Source organism: Trachemys scripta, chromosome 2, assembly GCF_013100865.1.
Source record: "Trachemys scripta elegans isolate TJP31775 chromosome 2, CAS_Tse_1.0, whole genome shotgun sequence".
NCBI classification, from domain to species: Eukaryota; Metazoa; Chordata; order Testudines; family Emydidae; genus Trachemys; species Trachemys scripta.
This window is the reverse complement of record NC_048299.1, coordinates 33,395,758-33,419,819: the sequence shown is the minus strand read 5'-3', so window position 1 is coordinate 33,419,819 and position 24,062 is coordinate 33,395,758. Positions and strand designations below refer to the sequence as shown.

The 24,062-nt window shown below is 40.9% G+C and overlaps 1 protein-coding gene across 1 annotated transcript in view; it reads left to right on the top strand.

Annotated features, from left to right (window-relative positions):
- The window catches only part of GPR158 (G protein-coupled receptor 158), a 328,332-nt gene that overhangs the window by 23,993 nt on the left and 280,277 nt on the right, over positions 1-24,062 (top strand). The gene's annotated exons all lie outside the window — the stretch shown is intronic.

The window sequence follows — 24,062 nt, the reverse complement described above, 5'->3', positions numbered from 1 at the left end:
AACTATCTTTCCATCATGTAACACTTTGCTTTGTGTTTACTGTATGTTGTGTTGTTTATATTTTTCTTTAAAGGCAATTTGTGCTGTAAAGATGTTTCTGTGCCTCAAGGTATTATGGTAGTATATGAATAGTAGGAATATCAGCACAAAATAAAACTGAATCTCACTGTGCAGACATAACAATGTTAGCGGCAAAGAAGATTATCAGTGAAATGACTTATGAAGTTCTGCTTGAGAGTTAAATAATAGACATTACTTTATACAACATCTTAAAATAGCCTTGCAATTAAAGTTTATCACTTTTGGCTGGCAAACCCATTGTGGATTATATAATAGAACTGGTTGAAATGCTGATGGTATTCATTCAAAAAGACTTGTTTTTGTATGTGCATTTGCAAGAGTAATATGCACTAAGAGGGAAAATTGGATTTTGTATTTTTTTTCTCTTAAAATAGAAACGCTAACACTTTGATAGAGCTGACTAAATATTTCAGTGTTTCACATCTTCCTGCACCATTTCTCTCTCCCCTCAGTCGCTCTCCCTCAAGGATCTGTGATTAGCTCAGTTTGTAGCTGCATGACAGATCATCCAAACTGGACAGTCACCTGTATGCAATGAGACTTTGACACTGGAATACTGATTAGATTACTAATTAGATTCTTGGTATTTTATTTATATGGGGGATATTTTCAAAGGCACAAATTGGAGTCGTGTCCAACTCCCCTTTACTTTCAATGGGAATTGGGCACCTAACTACTCTTCCTACCTCTGAAAAACTCCCAAATACTTATTAAAACATACATAGACAATTGTTGCTTTCCTCTGCTTTAGGTGGTGGTGTCATTAGTAGAGCTTGTAGGAAATTTTTCAACAAAATGTGTTGTGTTGTAAAATGTCAATTAGTAGAAAACAAAACTGTTTGTGGGAAAAGGTCAGTTTCAGCAGATTTCTCAGTTAAAAAACTCCTTATGGGGAAAAAATTAGTTCTGAAGTTGTAAAAATGTTCCATTTCTTTGAAAAGAAATTGCTCTTTTTATTTTTGGAAACAACTTTGTTTTAAAATTTAAGCTAATTATAATTTTAAAAAAGTTTAAATTTGTTTAAAATGAAACATTTACATTGACCTGAATGAAAAAATTTTCAAATTGTTTGTTAGTTTGCAAAAGTTTTCAAGATCTTTTGACATTTTGTCCAGGCTAAGGACAGGAAAACCTTTGAAATCTTGAAAATTTTCCTGCGATGGTAAAACAGTTTTCTGCTCAGCTCTCATCCTCAGTGAATGCCACCCTTTAAAATGTGATAGTCGTTCTGAGCTTAAGGCCAATAGTTGTATATTTTTTTGGGGAAAAGTATTGTCTTCTCCTCCCTTATGTCACAAACAGAGACATAAGCAGGGTGAGTGTGGGTGTTGGGTTAAATTTCTTCCTACAACCAAGAAGAAAAGGAAAAATCTTAGAGGGAGCCTCAAAATATGTTAAAATTAAAATGGAGAGAACAATGATAGAAGGGGACAGTACTGGTCTTTAACTCACCTTAGGCCTGATCCAAAGCTCACTGAAGTCTTTCCATTTACTTTAATAGGCATCGGACTGGGCCCTATCTTTTATATTGTAGAAAGTGAGGTAACAGAGTGAAACCAAGACAGACATATTTCCATAATCAAACTTCCCTCCCAAATCTGAGGCCTAACAATGGGATCCTGGGCAGAGCACCCTGGCTGTGAAAAAGGGGTTTCCCTTTGAATGTGACATTTAGTAAAATTGCTGTAATTTCACATGCCTCCCATTTTATTACAGCAGGTGAGGCAAGTGGAGTGTTACTTTGGTAAATTTAGTGGTGTGGTTAGACGTTGGCTGTGTGTTATCTCAACTGGGAAGTCTCTGATGCTCAGGATGCGCTTCTTCAGCTGGGGGAAGTACATAACCCACACACCTCCTGGGTGTGGTGTTGTGACCCCTCTAGTGGCACTGAGACCACTTAGGGATTAATGAGTCTGCTACAGCCTTAGTTAATGGCCATGTAGCTTTTAGTTCATGCAGTAGAGGCTCATGCACTATGCTCCCGAGGTCCCCGGTTCGATCCTGACAACCAGGGTCTGTTGGTGTTACAACTGCACAATTGATTTTTGGCTTTGGGGAGTCACCAAAAGTAACCTCATTGGGTGACTGAAAAATTCCAGTGATGGCCTCTGTGCCTATGGAAAAATAGTGTGTGACCATGTAATTGCAAAACTTTCATAATACAAATGCACAAGGGGACTGAAATAAGGTTGCATGAGCAGCCTTAATTCTTGCATTTCATAATTTCTGAGTGCTTGACTTTGCAACTTGAATGTTCTTTGAATGTAGGGTTGGCTCTTTTTGGAGAGGGGAAACGTAATGTATACACATTGTCTATTGTTCCCTCTTCTCTCTAACCTGTCTGTACTTAGATTGTTAGCTCCTCAGAGCAGGGACTGTCCCTTCTAGAATATCTAGACAGGGTCTAGCACGATTGACATTATCATAACAAAAATAATTAGCCACTATGTGGTGGTCCTTCTGAGAGGCTTCTACTGGCTTGGGGAAGAGGAAGCATGCATCTGCGGCTGCTTTCAGTGCCTTTAGGCCTTTCTGTTTGCTCCTTTTCCTTCCTTCCATGTTGTATAAGAAAAGTGGAGCTCATGCGTGTCTGATCCAGGTGCTTTATTCCTACTGTCTTCTGCCCACCATATTAACTCTCCAGCTTCTAGAAAACTCTCAGGCACAGATCTTCCTCAGAAAGGAAGGTATGCAAGGGTTTCAATCAGGGCTGTCTTGTAATGGGTCAATCACTGAACAGAATGTTTAGTAAAATAATTGTTTATGCAGTTTTCTTACTCGTCCCTCAAAGTTTTTGTAATACAGGAAAGTTCTTATGCAGCAGCAGCAGCAGCAGCAGCAGCAGCATCTTTCTGTGTTCCAGCAGAGTCCTTTCTTGGCTTCTCCTGATGTTCCCTAACACAGATTCTTCCCTCACAGCAACGTTTAACTTGTATATTTTCTTATAACTCCCTTCATCTCATATATTTTTTAACATATTTAAAACATACTGTTAATTAGCACAGTCAATAAATCACAGGCCTTTAGGCACAATTTTGTGTAAGCAGCAAATAGGAAGTTTCTCTATGGAGGATTTGGACAGTCTGTGTAGGGAAGACAAAGAGGAAATAGTCGGAAGGAACTTAATAAGGGCAGTTGGTCAATTCTTCACCTCAGTATCATAGTCCTATGTTTTTAGGGACACTCTTCTTTGTAACCAATTATCATGAAAAAGATTATTTTATTTAGGGCTAGTAATATCTCATCAGCTGTTTATTCAAATACATTTATCAAACTCATTGCCATAGTATCTGAATGCTCTTAGTTCTGTTACCCCTACAGAGACCATTCAACTCAGTATGTGTGATCTGGGCTAGCCTTGTGCATGACAGACAGAATTGTTTAGTAAATTCCAGTCATTTGAAAGTGTTGAAATCCAGTCAGTATTGTGGGTCACTTTAAGCCTGATCCAAAGCCCATTGAAGTTAATGGGAATCTCTCTCCATTGACTTCAATTAGATTTGGATCAGAGTCTAAGGGTATGAGTTAGAGATCCCAGATCCTCTGAAGCATCTGGTACTGGCCACTGTCAGGCACTGGAATTGTTGGACCACTGGTTTTATCCAGTAGGCAAGTCTTACATTTCTATTCCGTTTTCTGGGTGCTGTACTTCTAAATGTAGAAGAGACCCATGCCCCACTCTCTGCCCCTGCTGCATGGGCACCTATCATTTAACTTTAGATGCACAATGTTAGTGAGAAACTATATTCTCTGATTCATGAAAACAAAATCTTTGTTCCCCTTGATCTCTGGTAAATCATTCACATTGGAAATACAGGTTTTGCTCTTCATCCATTTAAAAATAAAACAGAAACTAATGGTTTAACTTAAAGAAAAACTTTACATTTTATCTTAAAATTGTAACAGAGCACCATTTATTTCTTTAGAACAAGCAAACATGGTATTTAGATAAACAAATTTTCAAACAAATGAAGGCCTATAATGCAGGGGGCCATCAGGGGACATAAGTCAACCCTGGCTAACGTTTTTTGGATAACAGGGAGTTGGTTAAACAAGATTATACTGCAGTGAAGTTACTGGCAATGCTCCTTCCACAGCAAAATCTATTATTACTTCAAATCTCATAAACGTCTGATAGTGACACTTTCCTATCAATAACATAACCTGACAGTCACTTCTCTATCTCCCACTACAGTATCGGACACACTGTCTTTTTTTTTATTCTGGGCTTTTTGCACAGACTCTTCTAACTAAGATGCCACTCTTCCTCTGCTGTTGGTACTTTCACAGCTGCTGCAGTGTCTCCCTTGAAGCATTTCTGCAGTGTCACACTGTCTCATAGCACTTCTCAATTGACATTTTACAGTACTTTTCAAAAGGGAAAACCTAGTTGAAAGGTCAGGGTTTCAAAACTGCTGAAAGTAATATTTAGCCACGTACCCTGAGCTTTTTATTTATTGCCAACAAAATGTTGTATAAGTACTTCATGGAATAAGCTTCTAAGCTAAAATTGCATTGTGCATGGCGGATAACTATGCAGGCAAGTAACAATAATGGTTTAACAAAGTTTGGCTGTAGGAATGATGCAAACATAGCATTAGTACTTTCAATGCAAGGATAAAAATGAGGTGGTGTAGTTATTGTTCCAGTCTCCTTTGGGACTGACCTATTAAAGCCAATTCTGTGGTCTCAGGTGTATGGGTTTCTGTTCCTCCACTTTCCAGAAAAAGCAAAACAATAAAAATTAGGTCACAATAAATGGAAGTCTTTGGTGGTGTAAGAAATGACTGCTGTGTTCTATCCCAGCGGTGGTTGCATTTCAGTGTTTGCACATAGTGATGCCAGAATGAGAAGTGCATACAAATGCAACTTATGAAATCAATAGAAGCTAGGCACCTAGGCACTGATGAAAATCCCACTAGGTGTTCATTTGTATCTTCAGGTGCCTAATACCACAGGGACTAGAGTGATCAGGGGCCACAAAAGTACCTAGATAGATGTTTATGTGTAGGTACTTTTATAGCCCATAATCACCATACTTTTATGGCTCAGCAATACAGTGGTAAGTGCCATGCCTAGGAGTAAGTGTTTGCAGGGCCCTCTGTTAGTTCATTCATTCATCATGTTAAAGAGCAAGCAGCAGATTCTCAGCTGATGTAATGTCATATCTGCAACAGTGGAGCTATAACAACTTACATCAACTGAGGAGCTGATCCTAAAACTTAATGCTGGGCCAGCACATCAGGTTCTTAATTGGCAAATAAACATACTGAGCTTGCTTTTGAGATTCAAATGTCTCTTTAGAATTCTGATACAGTTTCAAGTGCTTTATATTGTACATGTACAAGCTTATATGTACATTTCCGTATTTATTTTTAAAGGCTGGAAATGTTCTCACTTCACTGAACTTTACATGGCTTTCTAGATGTGGCTAATAATGAAGATATTTGTATGCGCTTTACTTAACCGTTGCGGGAATACTATGCTCCCATGTTTAACTTAAATTCTTTTTGAGGCAAAAATATAGGAAGAACATTCTTACTGTGAGGAAAATTTAATTGCCTTCTGCGTTTACTAATGTTTGAGTGAAATTTCTGTATTAGAAATTAAAACCAAAATGAATCTTCCATGCTCCTCATCCTGAAAAAGAGACAATTTTTAGGAAAATAAGATAGCATTTCCCAGTATGGCTGATAGTCAATTAAATTAAATTATTATTAGCATAAAATAAGAACTGAAAAATATGTGCTGTTAATGATCTAACATCTAACATCTAACATCTAATCATAACCTATTGTTATGAATCATAAGAAAATGGTAACAAGAAAAATGTACTCACCAGAAACTTAGAACTATAGAATTAGAAGGGATTGCAAGGGTCATATAGTCTAACCCCCTGCCAAGATGTAGGATTTGTTATGACTAAACCATCCAAGACAGATGGCTATCCAGCCTCCTTTTGAAAACCTCCAGTGAAGGAGCTTCCACAACCTCCCGAGGCAATCTGTTCCATTGTCCTGCTGTCCTTATAGTTAGGAAGTTTTTCCAGAGATTTAATCTAAATCTGCTGTGCTGTTGTTTGATCCATTGCCTCTTGTCCTGCCCTCTGTGGCAAGAGAAAAAAAACTTTTCTCCATCTTTTTTATAGCAGCCTTTCAGGTATTTGTAGACCACTATCATGTCCTCCTCTTAATCTCCTCTTTTCTGAACAAAACATATCCAGTTCCTTCAGCCTTTGCTCAGCCTTAAATTGAGGTCTTGAGAGCACAGCATCCAACTTTAAATATCACCTGTTTGGGAATAGAAGAAATATAAAGGTGATACAGTTAATATTTTTCAGTTTGCTATTATTATGGGAAATCATTTTAGCATCTGTTTGGCAGGTGTGGACTTGTGAATTGCATTTTATCTGCAGATGTAATTTTAAACACACATTTCATTTCTATAGAGTACTTTTCATAAAAAGTATTCTGCGCCAATTTGCAGAGTTGTGGACTTTCAAAGAGGCAAACGACAGAGAGAGAGAATGATGGAAACAAAGCAGAACTTTGAGGGATAGATTTAGTATGGCTGAGGCACAGTCTTCTATTGTGCCCATATTTCTGTGCCCACAAAGAGTTCAGAAATAGACCATGAGAATGAACTCATTGTGGAATGAATAGAACATACAATGATGCAGCTAAATCAGAAAATTAGCTAAAGCACAAACTTAGTTAAAACAAACACGAGTATGTACACAAGCAGGGGAAATCCCACCCCTCGCTTGTAGTGTAGATAGAGCCTTAGAGAGAACACAAGTAAGAGGGGGTATGATAACTACACCATAGTAAATGCTGTAGAGAAGGTAGATTGGGCACTTTTACTCACCTTCTCACAATACAAGAACAGGGAGATATTCAGTGACATTCAGTTAAAAGGCATAAAAAATTAAAACCGATGAAAGGAAATATACTTTTTTCAAACAATGCACACTTTGGGGGTATTTGTGCTTCCAAGTACCCGAATGTGCACCTACTATCAGTTTTGTGCTTAAAGAAGAACAGGAGTACTTGTGGCACCTTAGAGACTAACAAATTTATTAGAGCATAAGCTTTCGTGGACTACAGCCCACTTCTTCGGATGCATATAGAATGGAACATATAATGAGGAGATATATATACACACATACAGAGAGCATAAACAGGTGGGAGTTGTCTTACCAACTCTGAGAGGCCAATTAATTAAGAGGAAAAAAAGCTTTTGAAGTGATAATCAAGCTAGCCGAGTACAGACAGTGTGATAAGAAGTGTGAGAGTACTTACAAGGGGAGATAGAGTCAACATTTGTAATGGCTCAGCCATTCCCAGTCCTTATTCAAACCGGAGTTGATTGTGTCTAGTTTGCATATCAATTCTAGCTCTGCAGTCTCTCTTTGGAGTCTGTTTTTGAAGTTTTTCTGTTGTAATATAGCCACCCGCAGGTCTGTCACTGAATGACCAGACAGGTTAAAGTGTTCTCCCACTGGTTTTTGAGTATTTTGATTCCTGATGTCAGATTTGTGTCCATTAATTCTTTTGCGTAGAGACTGTCCGGTTTGGCCAATGTACATGGCAGAGGGGCATTGCTGGCACATGATGGCATATATCACATTGGTAGATGTGCAGGTGAACGAGCCCCTGATGGTATGGCTGATGTGATTAGGTCCTATGATGATGTCACTTGAATAGATATGTGGACAGAGTTGGCAAGTTTTGTGCTTGCAATTCAAATGCAAGAACAAATTGTATTTTCAAATGGAATGCTGCCCTTCTGAAATTTCCCCCCAAAGTTTGGTAAAAATGCAAGTGTAACCCACTGGTGAATGTGTTACAGCTTCCCCCTAACCCCGCCTGCCCCGAGGCCGATACACAAAAGATACGAGTTGTTACAGCCCCTTGCTAGAGAGCATTGACTCTTTAGCTCAAGCTGTAGCAATTCTTGCTTTCATCTCTGGAGTGCCCAGGTCAACCCCTATTGTATGAGGGCTGCGTTCTGGACCAACACAAGTACATACTTTAACAATTATTCATGTGAGAGAGTGACCTGGCATGAAATGGTTTTACATGAGGAATGACATAGTCTCATATTTGATAGAAAGCTTTATCTTCCTAAATGAGTGGTTGGAATTTGAGGAGTACTTCCTTCCTCTCTCTCTAGTCCAGTAAACATCGGCATGGTTGTTCAAACATGCCCTGTACACACAGGATTAAAGCTGAGGGGGAATATTGATTTTAGACATAAGGCTATGATACCCATGGTTTCCTTGTTGTCTTTTCAACCTAGGAGGCTAGCTTGAAAGCTTCAGCAGCTTCTGGAAGGGTAGTTTGGCATTTTGGAATGTGAACAGCTGCCCTGAAGTTTGAGCAATAAAATGTTTAATTTTTGGATGGGGACAATATTTTGGTAACTTGGAGGGAAAGAGGCAGATAGCAAAGTGGGAGTCTCATCATTCTGAGGTGACTTCTGGGGGCCGGGAAGGTGGTGATGAAATTTGGATTAGGACTTTTTCTGATGATTGAATGGGGAGTTGCAGCTCAGATGGCACAGGTAGAAGTAGGTTGGAACCAATTCTGTGAGGTCAAATGAGAATGGAGGTTAAAGCCTATTGAAACAGCGGGGGTAGCTCTCATTCAGTGAGGAGGGGGAGCTGTGGGGAAATGCTGTTTACCTAAGCCCAGGGAAAGGAGAGACAGCTCATCCTTTAACAGAGAGCAGTGTTCTTCCACCTGCTCTCCTTCATTTTAACAGCTGAGAGGGAAGCAGTATCTCTGAGGAATACATGGACCAGAGACTAGGTTCTGTGGTGAGAGAGGGAATGGATAGCAGTTGCAGTTCTCAGAGGCTCAGAAGTGAAGTGTGTGGAACATGCAATGGTGCAGCTAAATCAGGAAAAACAATGCCTTTAAAGTTTCCCAAGAGGAACACTTCCCAATATCATTATCAATGTCAAACATTGGAAAAACTGTTGACTGATGTTCTCCTAGGGAAGAGGAGGTGAGATGAGGTCAGCATCCAACATAGATAAGATCCCAATGGGCTATGTCAAGTAAAATTTCCACGTAACCACTTACAGATATTTTCCATCTAGCCCATTATGAAACAGGCACCCAGCATAAAAAGCACTGAAAAGAATGTGATATGTTGGTGATGCAATCTGAGGGTGGACATGGATTGCAGAATGTGGTTAACATTCAATCTGGCAGTGATACTCCTTGGAAGTGCAGGCAGAAAGCAATAAAGTTATGGACTGGAGATGTGGCAGCAGGAAAATATAAACAGGGCCATAGAGGATGGATGGAGATATAGTTTCTAGAAGGAAGAAAGATCTTTTGGTGGTAGAAAGGACTTGAGCACCAAATACTATAACAAATCTTGGGCTAAGAAGGAGAGCTAAGATTGAAACAACAAAAATGAGTTAGGAGCAGCACAGAGTAGTTAATAGGTGTAGAATATTACATAAGAATGGCCATACTGGGTCAGACCAAAGGTCCATCCAGCCCAGTATCCTGTCTACCGACAGTGACCAATGCCAGGTGTCTCAGAGGGAGTGACTCTAACAGCTAATGATCAAGTGATCTCTCTCCTGCCATCCATCTCCACCCTCTGACAAACAGAGGCTAGGGACACCATTCCTTACCCATCCTGGCTAATAGCCATTAATGGAGTTAACCTCCATGAACGTGTCTAGTTCCCTTTTAAACCCTGTTATAGTCCTAGCTTTCACAACCTCCTCAGGCAAGGAGTTCCACAAGTTGACTGTGCACTGTGTGAAGAAGAACTTCCTTTTATTTGTTTTTAACTTTCTGCCCATTAATTTCATTTGGGGCCCCTAGTTCTCATATTACAGGAACAAGTAAATAACTTTTCCTTATTCACTTTCTCCACACCACTCATGATTTTATATATCTCTATCATATCCCCTCTTAGTCTCCTCTTTTCCAAGCTGAAAAGTCCTAGCCTCTTTAATCTCTCCTCATATGGAACCTGTCCAAACCCATAATCATTTTAGTTGCCCTTCTCTGAACCGTTTCTAATGCCAGTTTATCTTTTTTGAGATGAGGAGACCACATCTGTACTCAATATTCAAGATGTGGGCGTACTATGGATATATATAAAGGCAATAAGATATTCTCCGTCTTATTCTCTATCCCTTTTTTAATGATTCCTAACAACCTGTTTGCTTTTTTTGACTGCAGCTGCACACTGCATGGACATCTTCAGAGAACTATCCACGATGACTCCAAGATCTCTTTCCTGATTAGTTGTAGCTAAATTAGCCCCCATCATATTGTATGTATAGTTGGGGTTATTTTTCCCAATGTGCATTACTTTACATTTATCCACATTAAATTTCATTTGCCATTTTGTTGCCCAATCACTATTTTTGTGAGATCTTTTTGAAGTTCTTCACAGTTTGCTTTGGTCTTAACTATCTTGAGCAGTTTAGTATCATCTGCAAACTTTGCACCCTTACTGTTTACACCTTTCTCCAAATCATTAATGAATAAGTTGAATAGGATTGGTCCTAGGACTGACCCTTGGGGAACACCACTAGTTACCCCTCTCCATTCTGAAAATTGCAGCTAACACCTCGTAGAACCAACTGCGGAAAGAAATATTTATCTCTGTCACATTCATAGTTGCAAGAAAAATTGTGACTCATACAATTCTGAGTATAGGAGAAGCATTCAGCAAACCTGGACCATCTTAGACTGCTTTTTAAAATAATATAGCTTTGCATCATCAGTGTTCGTGGGAAAAGTCCCCTATGATAGCAAATTGGATCTAGTCTGGGACTCCCCCAGACACAATTATATAAAACATGGAGGAGGCTTGTCGGAACTTTCCGTGATAAATAGGGCCCTACCAAATTCATGGCCATGAAAAACATGTCACAGACTGTGAAATCTGCTCTCCCCCGTGAAATCTGGTCTTTTGTATACCTTTACACTATGCTATACAGATTTCGCAGGGGAGACCAGCGTTTCTCAAACTGGGAGTCCCAACCCAAAATGCGGTCACAAGGGGTTGCAAGGTTATTATAGGAGGGACATAAAATCATAGAATATCAGGGTTGGAAGGAACCTCAGGAGGTCATCTAGTCCAACCCCTGGCTCAAAGCAGGACCAATTCCCAACTAAATCATCCCAGCCAGGGCTTGTCAAGCCTGACCTTAAAAACCTCTAAGGAAGGAGATTCCACCACCTCCCTAGGTCACCCATTCCAGTGCTTTACCACCCTCCTAATGAAAAAGTTTTTCCTAATATCCAACCTAAACCTCTCCCACTGCAACTTGAGACCATTACTCCTTGTTCTGTCATCTGGTACCACTGAGAACAGTCTAGATCCATCCTCTTTGGAACCCCCTTTCAGGTAGTTGAAAGCAGCTATCAAATCCACCCTCATTCTTCTCTTCTGCAGACTAAACAATCCCAGTTCCCTCAGTCTCTCCTCATAAGTCATGCTCCAGCCCCCTAATCATTTTTGTTGCCCTCCGCTGGACTCTTTCCAATTTTTCCACATCCTTCTTGTAGTGTGGGGCCCAAAACTGGACACAGTACTCCAGATGAGGCCTCACCAATGTCAAATAGAGGGGAATGATCACGTCCCTCGATCGGCTGGCAGTGCCCCTACTTCTACAGCCCAAAATGCCGTTAGCCTTCTTGGCAACAAGGGCACACTGTTATCCAGCTTCTTGTCCACTGTAACCCTAGGCCCTTTTCTGCAGAACTGCTGCCTAGCCAGTCGGTCCTAGTCTGTAGCAGTGCATGGGATTCTTCCGTCCTAAGTGCAGGACTCTGCACTTGTTCTTGTTGAACCTCATCAGGTTTCTTTTGGCCCAATCCTCTAATTTTTCTAGGTCCCTCTGTATCCTATCCCTACCCTCTAGTGTATCTACCACTCCTCCCAGTTTAGTGTCATCTGCAAACTTGCTGAGAGTGCAGTCCACGCCATCCTCCAGATCATTAATGAAGATATTGAACAAAACTGGCCCCAGGACCGACCCTTGGGCACTCCGCTTGATACTGGCTGCCAACTAGACATAGTATTGCCACGCTTACTTCTGTGCTGCCTTCAGAGCTGGCCAGAAAGCTGCTGGCCAGAAAGAGGCAATGGGTGGCCAGAGAATGGTGGCTGCCTTCTGAGGGCCCAGCTCTAAAGGCAGCAGCACAGAAGTAAGGCTAGCAATACCATACTATGCCATCCTTACTTCTGCACTGCTGCTGGCAGTGGTGCTGCCTTCAGAGTTGGGCTCCCAGCCAGCAGCTGCCACTCTCCGGCTGCCCAGCTCTGAAGGCAGTGCCGCCACCAGCAGCAGTGCAGAAGTAAGGGTGGCAATACCGTGACCCTCCTACAATAACCTTGCAACCCCCACACTACCTCATTTTGGGTCAGGACCCCTACAATTACAACACCATGAAATTTCAGATTTATATATCTGAAATAATGAAATTTATGATTTTTAAAATCCTATGACTGTGAAATTGTCCAAAATGGACCCTGAATTTGGTAGGGCCCTAGTGATAAACAAGGTGCCCTGCAAATCAACTTTTCAGTACAATGAAGAGTCAGTTTGCATAGCTACAGTATTCTTTGCCTTTTTAAAAAGCATTAACTGACTCATTGTTACACAAGAGTTAAACTTGGCTTCTTACTGTTTCCCTCAAAAGGAGAGAGCCTTATCAACCAATGCCTGATTCCTAGTAGCTTTGCTAACTCAGTACTGTGCATTCATCCAGTTTAGATTCTATTTACTGTTGTTTTCCCTTCCTAAGGGTTGAGAAGTGAAAGAGAGTGGGTGAGTGGTTGAGTGATGCTGCAAGTAGAACAGAGAGAATCAAAATCAAATGAAAATGCATTTTGCTTCTGCAGTGATGCGCAATCCTGTGTCAATCCTTCCCCCGCCCCCACCCCAACCTCCTTTCTCCACTGATGTTGCTATTTTCAGTGCTGTCACTGAAAAGTCTGAAAGCTGTATTGCCAAGGATGACATCACAACATTAGCTAGTGCCGATTAGCTGAGGTCATGATGCCATCCTTGCAAGTCTGTAGAGACAATGGAAAGCAGGTGCCCTCAATTGACTTGTAGAATCTTTAAGTCAGTTGGCACGGAGTGGACCCAGACAGATCCAGGTCTGGTATTCCCAGGTGTAGATACATTCTTTCTATTGAGGGTCATGGGAGTGACTTGTTACTATATTAGCAGAGCTTCCCTGCTCCTTTTGGGGACTAGTAATAGCTGACAAGATCCTTTTAGTCTTCATTTTTGGCCCCTCTTCTTATTTGCTTATCACTATCTGTGAGATTTTTTTCCTCCATACCATTCTACAGTGCGAACTTAGCAGAACATGTATATTATCAGAACAGGAGAGATTTCCAAGCTTAGAGACTCAAAGGGTTGGCAGCAGGGGAGCTTTTCAAATCTAGGATGTTAGTTTGGATCCAGCCCTTGGAGGGTCTGGCTCAAAGCTATTACAATCTGGTGGCTCTTCAATGGCCTACGTTAAATGAGTTTGATGGTCTCAATATATTTCCAAGGTGACAAGTATCCACATCTCCAAAGCCATCAGTACAGGGGGCACTAACTGGTACTTTGGTGGGCCACTTTAGCAGAGAAGTTGAGGACTAAATGTGCATGGAGACAGACCTCTCCTCTTCCCTCTTACGGTGGCTGAGGCATGTTAGTGAAGTAGGATGGGGAAACTTGCACTGCTGCTACCCATGCTGTACTGGCTCTGTATGTAAACAGAGAACTTGATTCTTCAGGGCAATCAATATGGCACTTTTTAATTAGCAGGCACAAAAATGATGGGTGTGCAGTATATGTACTATCTCTCAGATAGTTTTACTTTGTGCGTGATAACTACAGTTAGCCTGTATAATAAAGGCTACATATTATTCGAGGTATGTATGTGGCTCCCATTACCTTAGTATCTGAGCACCTCCCACACAATCTTTAGTGCATTCATCCTGTGAGGTAAGGAAGTACTATTATTCCCCATTTTAGAGATGGGGAACTGAGGCACAGAGAAACCGTGAATTACCATGGTCACATAGGAAGTCTGTGGCAGAGTAAGAACTTAACCTGGATCTCTATTGTCCCTGGTACCAACTATATGTGAGTTCTGAGTGTGCTATTACAAAGTCACATATTTAATTGCTTGCTTACTCAGGCAATATATTACAAACTGTTTTTGATAGTGGCCAGAGAAATATTCTGCTTATGTCAGCTGCAGTATTGGACAGTAAATTTTTTATGGAAGAAATGTGGACTTGGTAAACAGTATGTGTTATGCATTGGCAGGGTAATTTTTGACAAAACCACAGAGAAGCATAAGAGTGAAAAAGCTTGTCCGTTATCTCATTTTAAGAAGCCTTGTGTTAAAATGGAGCAAGCATTTCTCAAGCCTTACTGCGCACAGTGAAAACTGTGCAGGAGGAGGCAAGTCTAAATTAGACTTGAGGAGAAAGTGTATTGTGCTTCCCCCGCCCACTCCTCCAGTAGTGAGTTAAAATGAGATTGAAAGCTATTAAATAGCCCAGGAGGGAAACCAGAGAGAGCAAGAGAGCGAGAGAGCGAGAGTAAGCATTATTGAATCTCATATGTTTATGCAGGGAACTAAATTAATAACTTCCAGGGATTCAAATTTATTTTGTTTCCTAAATGGGAGGATGTTTCTAACAGCAGGACTTGAGGTACCATTGGAAATTTTTGGTGGGATATAAGCATTTTCTCCCAGCACCTTCTTGTGTATAAAAAATAACTCCAGTCTTTCTCCATGAGAGTTAATTTAGAATCCACAAATGTGTGTGATTAGCTTAAATCATTCTTTCCTATGTGAATTATCTTGCATTTGTCAATACTGAATATCAGCTGCCATCATGTGGCCCATTCACTTAGCTGTACTAAGCCTCATTAAAATTATGAAGTCTTCACTAAACCATATTGTGTCATCTTTTTTTGCCTCTTCACTGTTCATTAATTTATTAAATGCCAGTACTAATATGGGACCTTGGGGCACCTACCTGTTAACCTTTTACCTAGTTGAATAATGGCCATTTGTTCTTACTCTATTTGTTTTATCTCTGAGCCTGTTTCTAATCCATGGCAGTTCTTTGCCCCCTCACATCATAGATGCTTAGTTTCCTAGTTTGCTACTTATGAGGAGCTCTTTTTTTTCATTCAATGAATGAGGAGAGCATGAAAAGCTAGTTTTGCACAAAATTTTGTGCATGCGACATTTTGAATAGAAATAGGGTAGTGGCCATCTTAAATTTTTTCTTTTGTTGGAAGGATAGAAGTGAGGAAAAGCATGGCTTATAATGGGGATACTAGAAATGACTACTGCTAATAAAAATCCCTCTCCAACAAATCAGATGTTGAATTTAGTCTCCAAATTTAGCACAGTTGTTATACACATGGCAATTGAATTTCTGTGGTATTTACCTGGATAAAATGTATGGTATTTCTTCGGTAGCAAACAATTAAAAATTGGTCAGTTTGAGCCCTAACAGAGTTTCACACTTTTTTCAGTCCTCATCGCTGAACAACTGTGTCTGTGCACTCACACACGCTTTAATGACAACTGTCAGGCCATTTTCACACTTCCAAAATTTAAACAGAAAATAAGGTATTTCCCTTATTCCCTTTTGGAATTACACACAAAAAAGCCAATGTTACCTCCTTGGCTCCACTGCCTGGCCTGACACTCTGCTGCCTTCTCCCCACGTAGCCCCTTAGAGGAAGTTAGGATTAGGAGTTAGCTGTGCCTCCCCACTACCTGTGCCCCTCCCCATCTATATCCTTCCAGCCTCTTCTGAACCTGTTCGAGCTTGGCAGTGGGAATCCCAATCTAAAGGTTCCATTCAGGTTCATTGGACCTGGGGCCCCTCACTCATAAGCAACAAGAGGGAGAAGTTGTCTCCAGATCAGAATTACAAGCTTTGTATATCAAGTAACTTTGGTTTAAGGCAGGGGTGGGCAAACTGCGGCCCGGGGCCTGCATCCGGCCCTTCAGACGTTTTAATCCAGCCCTCGAGCTCCCGCCGGGGAGGGAGTTTGGGGGCTTGCCCTGCTCCATGCATGCCATGACTCCGCGCAGCTCCCGGACGCAGTGGCATGTCCCCCCTCTGACTCCTACATGTAGGGGCAATCAGGGGCTCCGCACGCTGCCCCCGCCCCAAGTGCTGCCTCCGCAGCTCCCATTGGCGGGGAACTGCAGCCAATGGGAACTGCAGGGGCGGTGCCTGCAGACGGGGCAGCGCGCAGAGCCTCCTGGCCTTGTCTCTGCATAGGAGCTAGAGGCGGGACATGCTGCTGCTTCTGGGAGTTGCTTGAGGTAAGTGCCATCCAGCGTCTGCACCCCTGACCCCCTCTCGTGCCCCAACCCCCTGCCCCAGCCCTGATCCCCCTCCTGCCCTCTGAACTCCTCAGTCCTAGCCTGGAGCACCCTTCTGCACCCCAACCCCTCATCTCCAGCCCCATTCCAGAGCCCACATCCCCAGCTGGAGCCTGCAGCCCCCCCACCCCAATCCCCAGCCCAGAGACCCCTCCTGCACCCTGAACTCCTCATTTCTGGCCCCACCCCAGAGCCCGCAACACCAATCGGAGCCCTCACCCCCTCCCATACCCCAACCCCCAATTTCATAAGCATTCATGGCCCGCCATACAATTTCCATACCCAGATGTGGCCCTTGGGCCAAAAAGTTTGCCCACCCCTGGCTTACGGTCTCCCTTGGACCCTTACTATTAACAGGGGACAGGGCGAGGGAGTGTTACTCTTATCCAAAGCATGTGGCAGCTGGCAAGCTTATTTCCTCCGCTACTACCTTTTGGGGATGTACCTGTTCTCTCCTTTTCACACAGGTTTGATAAACACATCCAAAATGGCTTTTGCTGATTCTCCTGAATACAGGGAAAGGCACACCCAATCACGGAATCTGACAATACAGTAAAGAGAAGAACAGGAGTACTTGTGGCACCTTAGAGACTAACAAATTTATTAGAGCATAAGCTTTCGTGGACTACAGCCCACTTCTTCGGATCCGGATGACCACATCCAGCCAGCACAATTAGGCCTTGTTTACACAGAAAGTTGCACCAGTTTAACCTAAGCTGCAAATATAAATCAAACTAGTTAAACTGGTGCAAACCCCAGTTTTTTGGTTTAAGAGTGGCTTATTTTGGTTTACCTGAATTCGGTTAGGAATGATTTAAATTAAATTGAAATATGACACTTCTAAAGCTAAATAAGTGTGTCCACTTAGATTTTGCACCAGTTTAACTAAACAGGTGCATGTTTGTATGTAGACAAGGCCTTAGTAACTTGAAAGTTCACCTCAAAGAGCTACATTGAAAATTTTGACTAAATCCATTTGGTGGAGGGAAACATTAGAGGGGGATATTGATGAAATTTTTGAATGGAATGTGGAGGTTTTTTAGAAGTTTCTTACACTAACAAAGGGGAAACCTCTGCACGGTTTTATTTTGAGATGAATATTTTCCACAGCTCAGTTGCTGGCTAGCTCTGAGTATGTCACCACCACAAACTATGGTTGACCAGTTTATAGACATCTTGGGTATGATTTTTTTCAACTGTCCATAATTAAGATTTTCAGAAATTGACACTGCTACATCTTTGGGTGGGACAATGTAAGACACAAATATGTGAAATAGTTTTACAAACTTAACTTCTCAGATTTGATTTTATTGTATATTTTTTTAAAGGGGGGGATTCTATATTAGACCTTCTCTTAACAGATAAAGAGGAACTGATCACAAAACAAAAATTAATGGTAATTTAGGTACAAGTGATTGTGACTTGATCACATTTATAGTGTGCAAACAGAATAAAGTCCATATCAGTATTATATGTAGTTGGTGCTTTAGTAGGGACAGTTTCACAGAGCTGAAAACAATTATGAACCAAATCAGCTGGTAGGAAGAATTTAATCAGAAAAATGTGAATGATAATTGGAAATTGTTAAAGAACACTTTGCTAGATGCCCCAAAAGCCACAATCAATGAAGAAGGCTGTATATGTTAAAAACTGACCTGGTTTAAATGGGAAATGAAGGCAAATATATATAACAAAAGGAAGAAAAGGGAAGATATTAATTAACATAAACCAGAAGTGAGGAATTGTAGAAAATTGATAAGGGAAGCAAAGAGACACAAGGGGAAATTTATGGTCAGCAGAGTTAAGGACAATAAGTATTAAAAGAGCTGACTGTGGGGCTCACTGGGACCATTAATGTTGATTTTCAATAACTCTTGGAATACTGAGGAAGTTCCAGTAGACTGGTAGAAATCTATTGTTCTAGTATTTAAAAAGGGTGGAAGGGGGTGAACCAGTAATTATGGGCTTGTCAGTTTGACACTGATCCCAGATAATATAAATGGGGGCCCCACAGGGGATCAGTTCTTGGCCCTATGCTATTTAACAGTTTTTTAATGGCTGAAGAAAACCTAAAGTCTTCACTGATAAAGTTTGCAGATGACACAAAAATTGGGAGAGTGGTAGATAATAAAGAGTACAGGTCACTGATATTCGCGTGATATGAATCAATTGGTAAACTGGGTGCAAGCAAACAATATGCATTTTAATACAGCTAAATGTAAATGTACACATCTAGAAACCAAGAATATAGGCCATACTTTAAAAATGGAGGCCTCTATTGTGGGATGCAATGACTAAAAAAGATTTAGGGTCATGATGGATAATCCGCATAAGATGAGCTCCTAGTGTGAGGCTGTGGCCAAGAAGGCTAATGAGATTCCTCTGTTTATGCCGCCCAGGACTGCAAGTAGGAGTAAAGGGGTTATTTTACCTCTGATTTGCATTGTTGTGATTGCTGCTGGAATACTGTGTCCAGTTCTGGAGTCTACAATTCAAGAAGGATATTGATAAACTGGAGAAGGTTCAGAGAAGAGCCATGAGAATGATTGAATGATTAGAAAACCGTGCCTTATAGTGATAAACTCAAGGAGCTCAATCTATTTAGATTAACAAAGGGAAGGTTAAAGGGTGACCTGATTACTCTATAAGTACCTATGTGGGGGACAAATATTTGATAATGAGTTTTCTTTAGTTTAGCAGAGAAAGGTATAACATGATCCAATGGCTAGGAGCTGAAGCTAGACAAATTTGTATTGTTTGCTTTATTTCCATTTTTAATAGTGAGAGTAATTAACCTTTGGAACAGTTTACTAAATGTCATGGTGGAATTCCTCCTCAATGGCATTTTTAAAATGAAGATTCAATGTTTTTTTCTAAAAGATCTGCTCTAGGAATTATTTTGCAGAAGTTCTATGGCCTGAGTTATACCAGAGGTCAGACTAGACTAAATGATAACAGTGGTACAGTCTTGGAATCTATGAATTTCACATGATTCCTTCTAAACAGCTCTAATTACAAATGAAAGGTGATTATGAACCATTATTTTTAATTGAGTCTGGAATTGTATTATCATAAATACTTCAAAGCTAACACTAATCCCCACTATTTTCAGAATCCAACAAGAAAAACTGGTGCCTGTGCCATAATGACTAAATTATGTGCTTAGGTGCCTATTGCTTTATATTTGTGTTTCATGCATTTTGTATAAACACAGAATAAGGGTAGGTTCTAGAGGTTATTTATAAATTCAGCATAGCTGTGCCGTGCTTTGTTATTTTTAGGAGTGAATGGTAGAATGAATAAATGTTACATTCATGAACTTTGCAAGTTTTTATCCTATAGTACTGAAGCGCTTTGCAAAAATTGTGCAATTAAACCCACAAGCACCTTCTGAAATTCAACCGCTGCCAGAATTGAGCAGTTGCAGTCTCATCCGCATCTCATCCGGTCTCCCTATCTTTTCTGAATTACGTGTCTTTTTACCCTTTCAAAAATGGTTGTGGTAGAAAGCCAAGAGATAAACTGGTACCCATGGATGGATTACTGTTATAGGTGGGCAAACGAATTACGACAAAATAAGAGCTCTGTAATTTTCATCCAAAACTCATTCAGACTTTAAAAATAAAAAGCTAGCGACACCTTTACACATCAGTGTGCTTTCAAGTTCCAGTGGAAAGCAGAGATGCAAGTTGCGAACTGTCACAACAGTCAGTTCTTATGGTACCCCCTGCCCTACCAAGCATCTTGTGAGAGTCTTTTTCAGGTGTCCCACCTGGTGTTGCAGACCCAAGAGGTATGGATAATTTTCATATAAGCATTCCCATATGTCAGTTAACCAAACCCAGATACCAAATTGTTTGAGATTTGCCCATTTCTAATGTGTAGAGCCCCTTCCCACACAGTATTTGAGAAAGTTTATATGACTTCTGAGTGGCTGTTGAACTTGACCATACAGTTTCTACTGTTTGGTTCTCACCACTCAGATTACTATTTTACTAGTTTTTATGTTTAACATTTTTGGTATTTGGGTTTAGTTAATTGACTATTCTTCTTTATCTCCTTAATCTGACACCCTGATAATTTGTCCAACACTTAATCAATGTCATTTTAACAGTTTGGTGGTAGAAAGTGATAAGAACATAAGAATGGCCATCCTGAGTCAGACCAATGCTCCATCTAGCCCAGCAGTTTCCTAACTGTGGGTTGGGACCCCAAATGGGACTACGTTTTAATGAGGTCACCAGAGCTGGCTTAGACTTGCTGGAGCCAGGGGCCAAAGCCCAAGCCCAAGCCCCACTGTCTGGGGAGAAGCCTGAGGGCTTCAGCCTTGGGCAGTGGGGTTCAGATTACAGGGCCCCTGCCTGGGGCTGAAGCCCTTGGGCTTCAGCTGCTCCTCTCTTCCCCCAGGGCAGTGGGGCTTTGGCTTTGAGCCCCACCCCAGGGTGGCAGGGCTTGGGCAGGCTCAGGCTTCGGTCCCCCCTCCTGGGGTTGTGTAGCAATTTTTTTTTGTCAGAGGGGGATCGTGATGCAATGAAGTTTGAGAACCCCTGATTTTCTAGCCCAGTATCCTGTCATCTGACCGTGGCCAGTACCAGATTCTTCAAAAGAGAATGAACAGAACAGGGCAATCATCAAGTGATTAAGAACATAAGAATGGCCATACTGGGTCAGACCAAAGGTCTATTCAGCCCAGTATCCTGTCTACTGACAGTGGCCAATGCCAGGTGCCCCAGAGGGAGTGAACCTAACAGGTAATGATCGAGTGATCTCTCTCCTGCCGTCCATCACCACCCACTAACAAACAGAGGCTAGGGACACCATTCCTTACCCATCCGGCTAATAGCCATTAATGGACTTAACGTCCATGAATTTATCCAGTTCCCTTTTAAACCCTGTTATAGTTCTTACCTTCTTGCCCTTCTCAGGCAAGGAGTTCCACAAGTTGACAGTGCGCTGTGTGAAGAAGAACCTCCTTTTATTTGTTTTTAACTTGCTGCCCATTAATTTCATTTGGTCGCCTCTAGTTCTAATATTATGGGAACAAGTAAATAACTTTTCCTTATTCACTTTCTCCACATCACTCATGATTTTATATACCTCTATCATATCCCCTCTTAGTCTCCTCTTTTTCCAAGCTGAAAAGTCCTAGCCTCTTTAATCTCTCCTCATATGGGACCCGTTCCAAACCCATAATCATTTTAGTTGCCCTTCTCTGAACCTTTTCTAATGCCAGTTTATCTTTTTTGAGATGAGGAGACCACATCTGTATGCAGTATTCAAGATGTGGGTGTACCATCGATTTATATAAGGGCAATAAGATATTCTCCATCTTATTCTCTATCCCCTTTTTAATGATTCCTAACATCCTGTTTGCTTTTTTTGACTGCCGCTGCACATTGCATGGACATCTTCAGAGAACTATCCACGATGACTCCAAGATCTTTTTCCTGATTAGCTGTAGCTAACTTAGCCTCCATCATATTGTATGTATAGTTGGGGTTATTTTTCCCAATGTGCATTACTTTACATTTATCCACATTAAATTTCATTTGCCATTTTGTTGCCCAATCACTATTTTTGTGAGATCTTTTTGAAGTTCTTCACAGTTTGCTTTGGTCTTAACTATCTTGAGCAGTTTAGTATCATCTGCAAACTTTGCCCCCTCACTGTTTACCCCTTTCTCCAGATCATTAATGAATAAGTTGAATAGGATTGGTCCTAGGACTGACCCTTGGGGAACACCACTAGTTATCCCTCTCCATTCTGAGAATTTACCATTTATTCCTACCCTTTGTTCCCTGTCTTTTAACCAGTTCTCAATCCATGAAAGGACCTTCCCTTTTTTCCCCATGACAACTTAATTTACATAAGAGCCTTTGGTGAGCGACCTTGTCAAAGGCTTTCTGGAAATCTAAGTACATTATGTCCACTGGATCTTCCTTGACCACATGTTTGTTGACCCCTTCAAAGAACTCTAACAGATTAGTAAGACATGATTTCCCTTTACAGAAACCATGTTGACTTTTGCCCAACAATTTATGTTCTTCTATGTGTCTGACAATTTTATTCTTTACCATTGTTTCAACTAATTTGCCCGGTACTAACGTTAGACTTACCAGTCTGTAATTGCTTGGATCACCTCTAGAGCTCTTTTTAAATATTGGCATTACATTAGCTATCTTCCAGTCGTTGGGTACAGAAGCTGATTTAAAGGACAGGTTACAAGCCATAGTTAGTAGTTCCACATTTGAGTTCTTTCAGAACTCTTGTGAATGCCATCTGGTCCCGATGACTTGTGTCTGTTAAGTTTATCAATTAATTCCAAAACTTCCTCTAGTGACACCTCAATCTGTGGCAATTCCTCAGATTTGTCACCTACAAAAGCCGGTTCAGCGGTGAAGACTGAAGCAAAGAATTCATTTAATTTCTCTGCAATGACTTTATCGTCTTTAAGTGCTCCTTTTGTATCTCGATTGTCCAAGGGGCCCACTGATGGTTTAGCAGGCTTCCTGCTTGTGATGTACTTAAAAAACGTTTTGTTATTACCTTTTGAGTTTTTGGCTAGCTGTTCTTCAAACTCCTTTTTGGCTTTTCTTATTACATTTTTACACTTAATTTGGCAGTGTTTATGCTCCTTTCTATTTACCTCACTAGGATTTGACTTCCATTTTTTAAAAGATGCCTTTTTATCTCCCACTGCTTCTTTTACATGGTTAATCCACTGTGGCTCTTTTTTAGTTCTTTTACTGTGTTTTTTAATATGGGGTATACATTTAAGTTGGGACTCTATTATGGTGTCTTTGAAAAGTGTCCATGCAGCTTGCAGGGTTTTCACTCTAGTCACTGTACCTTTTAATTTTTATTTAACTAACCCCCTCATTTTTGCATAGTTCCCCTTTCTGAAGTTAAATGCCACAGTGTTGGGCTGTTGAGGTGTTCTTCCCAGCACAGGAATGTTAAAAGTTATTATATTATGGTCACTATTTCCAAGTGGTCCTGTTATAGTTACCTCTTGGACCAGATCCTGCGCTCCACTCAGGACTAAATTGAGAATTGCCTCTCCCCTTGTGGGTTCCTGTACCAGCTGCTCCAAGAAGCAGTCATTTAAAGTATCGAGAAATTTTGTTTTGGCATTTCGCCCTGAGGTGACATGTTCCCAGTCAATATGGGGATAATTGAAATCATCCTAAATTCTCCAGTCCCAGCATAATAGGGACACCCAGAGCCTGGGATTGCATCCCTGACCATCTTGGCTAATAGCCATTGATAGACCTATCCCTCCATGAACTTATCTAATTCTTTTTGAATCTGTTTATAGTTTTGGCCTTCACAACATCCCCTGGCAATGAGTTCCACAGGTTGCTTGTGTGAAGAATTACTTCCTTTTTTTGTTTTAAATGTGCTGCCTATTAATTTAATTGGATGACTCCTGGTTCTTGTGTTGTGTAAAGGAGTAAGTAATCCTTCCATATTCACTTTCTTCACACTATTCACAATGTTAAAAACCTCTATCATATCCCTCCTTAGTCTTCTTTTTTTCCAAACTGAATAGTCACAGTCTTT